The sequence below is a fragment of the Myotis daubentonii genome, chromosome 12, assembly GCF_963259705.1.
Source record: "Myotis daubentonii chromosome 12, mMyoDau2.1, whole genome shotgun sequence".
Taxonomy (NCBI): Eukaryota; Metazoa; Chordata; class Mammalia; order Chiroptera; family Vespertilionidae; genus Myotis; species Myotis daubentonii.
Window position 1 is genome coordinate 78,092,858 of NC_081851.1, and position 9,883 is coordinate 78,102,740.

At 65.9% G+C, this 9,883-nt stretch overlaps 1 long non-coding RNA gene across 1 annotated transcript; it reads right to left on the reverse strand.

Moving 5' to 3' along the window:
• Nucleotides 1–3,400: 3,400 nt before the first annotated feature.
• LOC132213846 (uncharacterized) lies at nucleotides 3,401–9,630 on the reverse strand. Its single transcript, XR_009448080.1, has 3 exons — nucleotides 9,536–9,630; nucleotides 4,473–4,658; nucleotides 3,401–3,595 (listed from the first exon to the last, which is right to left on the reverse strand). It is a non-coding gene; the product is annotated as an uncharacterized LOC132213846 (long non-coding RNA).
• Nucleotides 9,631–9,883: the final 253 nt, after the last annotated feature.

Below are 9,883 nucleotides of genomic sequence, written 5' to 3' on the forward strand. Positions count from 1 at the left end.
GTCCTCCCCGCTCCTCTGCTGGTTTGCAGTTAATTGCAGGTGCTCCCTCCGGGGGTGGCTCCGTGCACTCAGGGGCACTGTATTGCATGGTCACTGTCGGAAGACTGCTCTCAGCACAAGGACCTGCACACATTAGCTGAACCGAAAACGGAGCCAAGGCAGGAGGAGGGGGGGGCGGAGGGGGGCACAGGGGCTGGGCTGAGTGGGGGCACCAAGGAAGCCAGCCTGCAGATGGCAGGAGGAGCATCCAGCCCCACCCGCTCACCACCTGGGCAGCCCCCGCCCCGCCCCTCCCGGGGGCTCCAGGCTGTCTGCGCAGGGACAAGCTGGGTCCCTCGGTCAGCCTCCCACCTGCCTGTGGCCGCCTAGAGGGACAAAGAGGGTCTTTTCCATTCTGGTAGCCCCGCCGCCTGCCAGCAGGACCTGGCACCCAGCTGACGGTCAGAGGTAGGAGAAAGGAGGCTTTGACAGGGAGGAAACCTTAGTTCCCAAGCCCCCTTGCCAGAGCAGCTGGAGGGCAGCGCGGGAGAGGGGCGCGCAGGGCAGGTGGCTGGCGGCAGCACCAGGGCAAAACTCTACACAGAGGGAGTCTGTTGGCAGCTCATCGAGGCCCCTGAAGACCAGCTGTGCCCCAGCGGGCAGGGCGCCTCGCTCCGCAAGAGATGCTGTCTGAGGTCCTGCGATAAAGCCAACTGGGGAGGGTGGGGCCACCAGGAAGCGCGGCGATGCCCTCTGTCCTGCAATGCCCTCCTCTCGGCGATGCCCTCAGCCCGGCGATGCCCTCTGCTCGGCGATGCCCTCTGCCCGGCAATGCCCCCCCTCGGCGATGCCCTCCGCCCGGCGATGCCCTCTGCCCGGCAATGCCCCCCCTCGGCGATGCCCTCTGCCTGGCAATGTCCCCCCCTCGGCGATGCCCTCCGCCCGGCGATGCCCTTTGCTCGGCGATGCCCTCCGCTCGGCGATGCCCTCTGCTCGGCGATGCCCTCTGCTCGGCGATGCCCTCTGTCCTGCAATGCCCTCCGCTCGGCGATGCCCTCTGCTCGGCGATGCCCTCTGCTCGGCGATGCCCTCTGCCCGGCGATGCCCTCCGCCCGGCGATGCCCTCTGCCCGGCGATGCCCTCCGCCCGGCGATGCCCTCTGCCTGGCCCTCTGCCTGGCAATGCCCTCAGGGGGCGCTGACCTAGCCTCTCCCAGCGGCTGGGGGTCTTTCTCATGCTCGGCACGGGCACCTCGTGAGGGTTTGTGGAGGTGCTCCTTTAAGCGCATCAGGAAACGTGTGCCTAGAGGAGCTGCCAGGTGACCGCGCTGCCCGTGCAGGTTATCTGCACTGAGAACCGGGGCCCTGGCGGCCGCGGCGGGTTTTCTATCTCAGGTTTTCTCCCGGGGGAGCCCACGGGGTACTTGTAGCCGAGGCGGCTGGATGTTCTGGATTCTCGGCAAATCTGGACGGGCTGGGAGCAGCCACTGTGCCCTCCGAGTCCAGGGCACGTGGGAAGCGGGGGAGCGAGGCCGGCACATGAGGAACAGCAGAGACCGCGGGGCAGGCGCAGGCGCAACCAACGCGGGTCCTGTTCGCTCTAGATTTCTTCCAGAGGCAACCACAAGGCTATGGCCTTCAGACGCGTCTCCTCACCCTAGCCGGTGTGGCTCAGTGGATAGAGCACCAGCCTTCAGACTGAAGGGTCCCGGGTTCAATTCCGGCCAAGGGCACATGCCTGGGTGGCCGGCTTGATCCCCAGTGTGGGGCGTGCAGGAGGCAGCCGATCCATGATTCTCTCTCATCATTGAGGTTTCCATCTCCTTCCCTCTCCCTTCCTCTCGGAAATCAATAAAAAAATATATATATTTTAAAAGACGCTTCTCTTCTGCCGTGTCCTGGGCTTGTCCAGCGAAGACTTCGTTCGCCCGTGTATCTCCAAGCAGCCGTGCGCGTCGTCAGGGTTTGTAAACTTTCCATAGAAAATGGTCCGAAGGAATCAGCTGGTGTCTGATTTAACCAGAAAAGCCACAGGAGCCTATGATTGATGGTTAACAAGCATTTTTCTAGAAAAATCCAGGACATGGTAGGTGGGTGGAGGCCTCGGGCCAGGGATCCAGGTCTCTAGGTCCCCAACCCAGTCCGACTTTCCCAGGTGTTGCTGCCATGTTTGCATCAATGCGCCCCCAAGCTGCATCCCCAGCACCTCCCGTTAGCCGCCAAAATGTTCAGGCTGTGCCGGGAGGTGACCTGGCAGAGGAGAGGGGAGAGGGGAGGGGAGGGGAGGGGAGGAGAGGAGAGGAGAGGAGAGGAGAGGAGAGGAGAGGAGAGGAGATGGGCGGGGAAGAGGGAATGCCGGGCGGGCGGGAGGGGGTGACTTGCTGGCAGGGAGGGCATTGCACGGCCCTGAGAAACACAGGGGTGCTTAAAAGGCCATCATTCATGCGGCTCCAACGGCACCTCTCTCCGGCTGGTGGAAGCTGTGTGCTCCTGGGAATGTAACAGAGCAATAGCCGTTTTAATGACACCCCTCCCAGACTGTGCCCCTCCCGCTGGGTGCCGGGGGGCCAGGTGTGCCCTCCAACATGGGCACGACCCGTCCTCCTGAGTGGCCGCGAGCTGCAGCCTGGGGGACTCCCTTTCCCTTTTCCTCCACGGCTTCCGAGTGATGTCCCGGGGTGGGTACACTGAGGCAGGGTTCGCGCGCGCGCGCACACACACACACACACACACACACACACACTGCAGCCCAGCAAACAGCTCTCCCCCCCCCCCCCCCGAGCACGTGTCAAGGGGAAGCCCGCAGCTCCCACATCTCCCTTCTGGTCCTGCCGGCGCCCCCAGCACATCAGCATCAGGGCTGTGAGCCAGCGGCTCCCTCGCCCGCTGGGCTGGGACCCACCCACCACCCACCACCCACCACCCACCGCCGGGGCAGCAGCCCTGCCAATTAGGGAGAGGGAAGCCGTCCTGGAAGCAGCGGCCTGCTTGGCTGCAGCAGGAGGGCCTCCTAGCACAGAAGGTCCCGTCACTTGTTTGCCTGAAACGCTCCAGCGGCTCCGTCTTGCTCAGAGCCCAACTCCCCGCCCCGGTCCGCACGCTGCACAGCTGGCCCCGCTCGCTCAGCTCCGGCCTCTGCTCCGTGACTCCGCCCCCTCCCCCCCCCCCCCCCCGCACGGCCTCCTCAGGGCCTTTGCACGCGCTGCTCCTCCTGCCGCAGCACCTGCCGCGGGCGTGCGCGCCTGCCCGTGTGCTCAGAGGAGACGCCCGCCCGCCCTGCAGAGCCAGCAACACCGCCCTGCCCCCCGACACCTGCCTTACTTTCCCCGTAGCCCTTGTACTGGCTGACATAGTATGTGTGTTATTTGTCTATCAATTTCTTTTACTTTAATGTTTTTATTGATTCTTAGAGAGGAAGAGAGAGGGAGAGATGGAAACATCATTGATGAGAGAGAATCACTGGTCAGCTGCCTCCTGCATATCCCCCACTGGGGATGTGTCCAGACCAGGAATCGAACCAGTGACCCCCTGTTTCCTGGGTTGACGCTCAGCCGCTGGGCCACACCAGCAGGGCTGTCGACTGACTTCTTGCCCCTCCCTCAATGCACGGATCAACACTAACAATGAAAGTAGTGACCGGGTTTATTAGGCACCTGCTGTATGCCGGGCACAGTGACAGACTTGGTAGCCATGAGGGACTGAGGAGACAGCCCCCATCCCCCCCAGCGCCCATTCCCGGGGGGCAGAGAGGGGTGGGGGCCCCACATATTTCCCCGGCTCCGGCACCGAGACCCGTGGCCGCAGACACGTCACGGCCCCCAGGGACAGTGTTCCTGGCTGCAGGAGGCGCACGGAGCAGCAGGGCTCCGTGGACCCTCCCCTCCCCCCCGCCCCCCCCCTCCGCTGCGGCCACGAAAATGACAGCCACAGGAGAGCGGCTCTTGCCTCGCGTGGCCCTGGTTTCGTCGCTCCCATTAATTTCTACCGTATTTTTAACATCCTCTGATGCCCTCAATTGTTTCCTCATTTTCATCCTCGTTTCCATTGCGCCCGGGGACCAGGGGCCTAATTTTAGCGAAGGTCACCGCAGCGCTCTGGGGCCGCCCCCCTTCTCGACACAGATGCTTCGGGCAGTTTCTGCTCCTTTGGTGGCGGCCCGGGCTCCGGGCGGGGCCACAGCGGGGCCTATACCTGGCAAGGACTCGCTCAGCCACCCCCGGGGAGTCCGGGCTGGCGGGCGCTGGCCTGGGTGCATTTGGAAAGGCCCAAAGCCGCAAGAGGCCCGACTGACCGGTCGCTGCTTCAGCCTCCTGGCCGTCTGGGGGAGCCAGGCCCAGAGGGGGCGTTGCATGAGGCCAGGACTCAGCTAAAACCTGCCGCGACCCGAGAGTCAGGTCAAGAAGAACGGAAGTAGGACCATGCCCTGTGGGCGCACCCCAGCATCCACCGCAAACCAAACACCCCCGTTTAATCATCGGGAAACACAGCACCCACCTGCACTCTGCAGGCTGCGGCCGGCTCAGGGCCGGGCGTGGCCGTGACTCCATCGGCACAGGCCTGGACCAACCTTCACTGGTAAGGCTGCGTGTCACTGAGAATTTCCTGGAAACACGAGGTGGAGTCACCAGTGCCCTTGGTTGACCTGCTTCCCAAGATGCTTGTGTCCAAAGGAGAGGCCACCTGAGTGGATGCAAAACACAAGGGGGTGTTAGGGGGCTACCCAGGGGGAAGCCTTGAGGGCTGGGTTCATCAAGTGGCCATTGGGCTGGAATGCAGACTTGCTCACCTACAATCTAGCCCCGCCCAGGCCCCTCGGTGAGCAGCAGTGAAGAGGGGGGGGGGGGTGGCCACGCAACCACTTCCCCCAAGAAAGCGGGACTCCTCAGGCAGGGCCTGCTGCCCTCCTCCCCGTGCACCCTGCAGGCCCCCCAGCTCTGTGTCCAGGCACGAGGTGCCTCCCCCACTCCACCAGCACCCCAAGCCTGCCCACTGCTTCTCCCCTCTGCGCTGGGGCCCCTCGCTCCCCCGCCAGGGGCAGGGCCACAGCAGGTGAAGGAAACGGGGGGGGCTCTGAACGCTTCTCAAAGGCAGCCAGTCCCCGTGGTCCGCTTTCTGGGGCAGCCCCTTCAGAGGGGTCAGTGTGAACCCTGCCCCCAGGGACCCTCCCAGGGACACCCACCGCGTGGGGAGGACGCGGTGGACAACTCTGCCTGTGACCGCGCTTCCCTGCGTGGCCTCCCCCAGCACCCGGCCCCTCCCGCAGCTCAGCGGCCACTCCCTCTCCGAGCCTGTGGAGCCTGTGAGAGCTCTGGGCCTCCCCTTTGCTATTTTTCCTTCCATTTGAGAGAGAATCAAGTGGGTGTGGAATGCAGCTTGAGTACCTTGGGGTGGGGGGTGGGGACGCTTGGAGGAAGCACGCCCCCCACCAGTGAGCCGGCCTCGAAGGGGCCCTGCCCTCCGGGGTCACCGGAGACCACACAGCTGGGCTGTGGAGGGGGGGCTTCAGGAGACTTTATGGGAACTGACCACCAAGTACAGCTCATTCGGGGACCAAAATGTCTCATCGGGCGGCTCTACTTTTCAGCAAGTGACACCTCCTCCCCGCCGTCCCCCCAGGCCTGTAGAAAGACCTGGCCCGAGGCCTGGGGGACTGTCACTGAGCCACCCCTTCCCTCCTCATCCTCCAGGCCTTGCTTCCTCTGCAAGGCGGGAGGTGGGGGGACTGGCACGGTGCCCCCACGGAAGCCAGACACTCAGGCCTCTCGGGACCCAGATGGACGAGAGAGCCTCAGGAAAACCAACACCACAGCGCAGCCACGGTGGGAGGGGCCGGGGGCCAGGGCGGCCACAGACCAGGCGCGGTGCCATCACTGACGCAGCCGCGGACGCTCATGAGAAACGGAGAGGGGGGGCCGTCTGAGGTGGTGCAGCTTCTGGGTGCCCCTGCCACCGATTCTGGGAGACCCTGTGGAGTCCCCACCACCTGGGCCTCCGTCCCCCCTGAGCCCAGGGAGGGAGTGGAACAGAGACCTCAACCCTTGGGGATGCCACAGGGGTCCCCGAGTCCGCACCCCTGCAGGGGCGGAGGAGAGCTCTGGGCCAGGCCCTCAGGAAACCCCGCCTCCTGCAGCCTCGGGGGCGCAGGCAGGAGCAGCAGTGAAGGGGGGAGGGTGGCCGCACTTGTCACCCCGCCCGCCATCCAGGGGGACAGCGCTTTGCTGCTCAGAAGCTGCTCGAAGGAACGGTCTTCCTTCTACGGACCGACAGGCCTCCTGTCTGTCCAGACGCTGCTGCTGTGGGAGCAGAGCCACAGGGCCCCGGAGACCATCTCGCGGCTCCCTGCCCTTCCTCGGGGCCCGGAGGAGGGGGCCTGCCCAGGTCAGGGTCGCGGTGTCTGAGAGTCAAGTCAGACGGTTGGTTTCCTCCATCACAAGGTTCCCAGGGCCCCTCCACAGGCCCTGAGCCAGGTCAGCCCTGGAGGAGCCCAGCCCGGGGCGGGCAGAGGCTGGCTCCACGCACACGAGGAGGAACAAGCAGAACAGCGCCAAGGTCAGGCCCGGCGCAGGGCGGAGGAGGGTCTGCCCAGCTCTGCCCAGCTCTGCCCAGCACCAGATGGGTGGCCTTGGGCAAGGGGACACGCCTGCCTGAGAAATGGGAGGACAGCCAACGCTGCCGGCCAGGTCGGAGGTGACGGCAGCCCGGCCCAGGGCCACGCATGTAGCACGCAGCGGGCACCCTTTGTGTCCCTGGTGGTGGTGGTAGGGGGCTTGTAGGGGGTGTACGCAGAGCTCAGAAGGGCGGCGAGCTGCTCCCACACGTTCCCTCTGGCCGGCTCTCCCTCAAGCAGGTGCAAGGGCGGGAGTTCGGGTGGTCACGGGGCCGCTGTGGACAGTGGGGGCAGCTGAGGAGGTGGGATGGTGCGTTGTCCCCAGGCAGCTGCCGCCCAGCATCCCAGCTCCCCCGCTGAGGCGTCCGGGGCAGGGACGGTCTGGGGGAGGCCCGGGACAGCGGCTGGGTGTTTCCACAGATCTGTGCACCCCGTCACCACGGCCACCGCCACGGCCACAGAGGAGAGAGGTGAACGGACAGACCTGCTCTTCCCAAGGCGCGGGCCCCAGCGCCCAGGCTCCAACGCCGGCCCCGCCTCTCCCTCTGCTGGCAGAATCGAATCGTCTCCAATCAAATGGTTCCGCTGCACAGGCCCCGGCTGCTGGCAACATTATCTGCAAAGAGAATTGTCTCCGTATTTGGGGAATAAAACTAGAAAGCACTTGATTTGATCAATGGCCCCACCGGAGGCATTTTCAGACGCGCATGCAGCCGCAGCCCAACAACAAACATGTCAAAGACAGAAGAAAGCAAGCGTCACGCTGCCTGTGAGTCATGGCTCTGTGCCTCCCAGGACGCGCCTGGGGGTCCATCCCGGAGCCACGCGTGACTCCCGCCCCACGCGGCCCTTCCCTGAGCTCAGCCAGGACCACGTGCGCACACAGGCCCCATCGCATGGCGGCGGGACCCACCTCCCTCAACAGACAGCATCCCAGGCGCCATAACACCCCAGCAGGCTCCCGTCCCCTCCCCCCAGGGCGTCCTGGATCTAGAACACCCGTCCGGTGGCCCATGGGTGCGATGGGACCGTAGTTAGTGGACGAGGCTGGAAAGGAGGGAGGGAGGGGCGCCTGCTGATGTCTGGCCTGATCGGGGCGCTGGATGTCTGCTTTCGGGTGAAGATGGGTCCCCAGCGGTGAGGGCGGTGGGCAGGTCAGGACCAGTGGGGCCATCTGCAGAGGGGCCTGTGGTGGACCCCGGGGGCCACAGGGGGAGCAGGGGGCCGGAGCTGCAGGGGGCCGGAGCTGCAGGGGGTCCGGGAGGGTGGAGAGGGGAGGGTGGTGGGCAGGGACGTGCCATCAGGCTCTGCAAAGGCCAGACTGAGCAGAACCCACCTGAGGCAAAGGGCAGGGCGGCTCCTCCCCCCACCCCACCCCCATTCTGTGTGCTGGGCTCTGGTCCCCCTTAAGCCGAACCCCTTCAAGTCAGCTGGGCTGTAGCAGAAGCCATCGTGGCACTCCTTTCGGACCACGTAACTCAGAATCCTAGCTGGGGCTTTAGGGAGTGAAAGCGGGTCTCGTCCTGGGACGCGGACGCGGACTCGGACTCGGATGGCTGAGACGCAGATGGCCTGCCCGCCGCCCGTTCCAGGACCTGGGCTACGCGGCCCGCACTGACGGCTGTGCCCAGAGCACGCGCCTGACCCCCTCAGCCTCCGTGTGTGAAACGCCTCCAATCGGATATAACTCGGGGGGTGTCCAGGGCAAGAGGACGGGCTTCACTTTGTAAACTTCAAGCACTTCCCGGCGTCACAAGTCACTGCCCTGTCCTGCGACCCATGATGGGGAGGACAGAGAGCGGAGATGGGGGACTCCCCACCCTTCGCTCTCAGAGACGGTGACCGAGCGAGGAGGCCCTCGGAAGCGTCTGCTGGTGGCCCGGAGCAGGGGCGCTCCGTCTGCCTGGTGTTCCCCGAGAAGCCGCGTCGCACCCTCACCTCCCGGGACAGCCCCTCAGTCCTGCTGGCGCCTGGCATGGGACCTCCAGCCGCAGGTCAGGGGCTGGCCCACCGCCCCGTCCCGCAGCCAGAACCCGGCCACCTAGGGGCGCCGCTACAGGGCCTGGCCCCCACGCGCTCCCGGACCCCGGAATCAGCGAGCCCCCGGAATCAGCGAGCCCCCACGGGCTCCCGGACCCCAGAATCAGCGAGCCCCCGGAATCAGCGAGCCCCCACGTGCTCCCGGACCCCAGAATCAGCGAGCCCCCGGAATCAGCGAGCCCCCGGAATCAGCGAGCCCTGGCCTAGCCATCGTCCCACGGACGCTCGCCCAGGAGGAGTGTCTGGAGCACAGACAGGGAGGGCCTGCGTCCCCAGGGCTGAGCCCCTCGCTCCAGGGCCAAGTCTCCACGGACCCCGCCGCCCGGGCGTGCGTCCCGCCAGCCGTTCCCAGGAAAGCAGGCGGGGTCTGGCCTTCCTGCCCTCGGACAGGAAGCAGCGGGGGACGCCCACATGGAGCGGTATTTCCTGAGAGCTTGATCGCGAAGTCTGCAGGCCCGCTGGCGAGTGAGCCTGGCGACCCTGCTTCCCCGTGACCTAGGTGGCCCGGCTCCGCCCGGCAGGCTGGATGCCCCCTCCCCCCCAGCACAGCTTCGGCCTTGACCCTCCTGCAGTCAGACCCCTCCCCCCATCTCTGCTCTGCCACGTGGCTGCTGAGCTCGGCTTCATTCATGACGGGTCCCCCGCTTGCCAGGGCGGGTTCCAGCTCCAATAGAAGCTTCCATCCCGACTCTCCCTTTCCTGCTCGGGTTCTGGCTGAGGTCCAGCTTCTCCTGGGCCCCCCCGGGGGGGGGGGGGACACCCCGTGCACACACTCAGCCTCCTTGCTCCGCCCCACTTCCCCACACAGCTCGTCACCCATCACGTCCTCATTCAGTCTCTGTCCCCCACAATGTGAGCCCCGCAGGGCAGGGAGGCGGCCTGGGACTCTGTAGGAACCCCAGACACTCACCGGAGGCCTCTGCAGAGCTCCGGCCAATGACACCCATCAGCACCCCAAGGCTCGCAGGCCAGCAGGTCCCGTGGCCTCGTAGGGCTTGACTCCACCCCCACTGTGGGCTGTGCCCTCCGTCTCCCCACACGCACCTTGACCTTGAAGCTCCCGCTGCCCTCTGCCCTGGAGCTCCCGGGGCCGAGTCTGGCCACGTGTGTCGCATGCCACTGTGTGCAAAGCACGCTCCGGGGGCCTCCCGCGAGGACCGGGGGGTGACCCTTCTGCATAGACGAAACCTCTGGGCTCGGGAGGCCCCGGCTCCGCCCCGGCTCCCGAGTCCTGCGCCTTCACAGCTCTGGGGCCTCG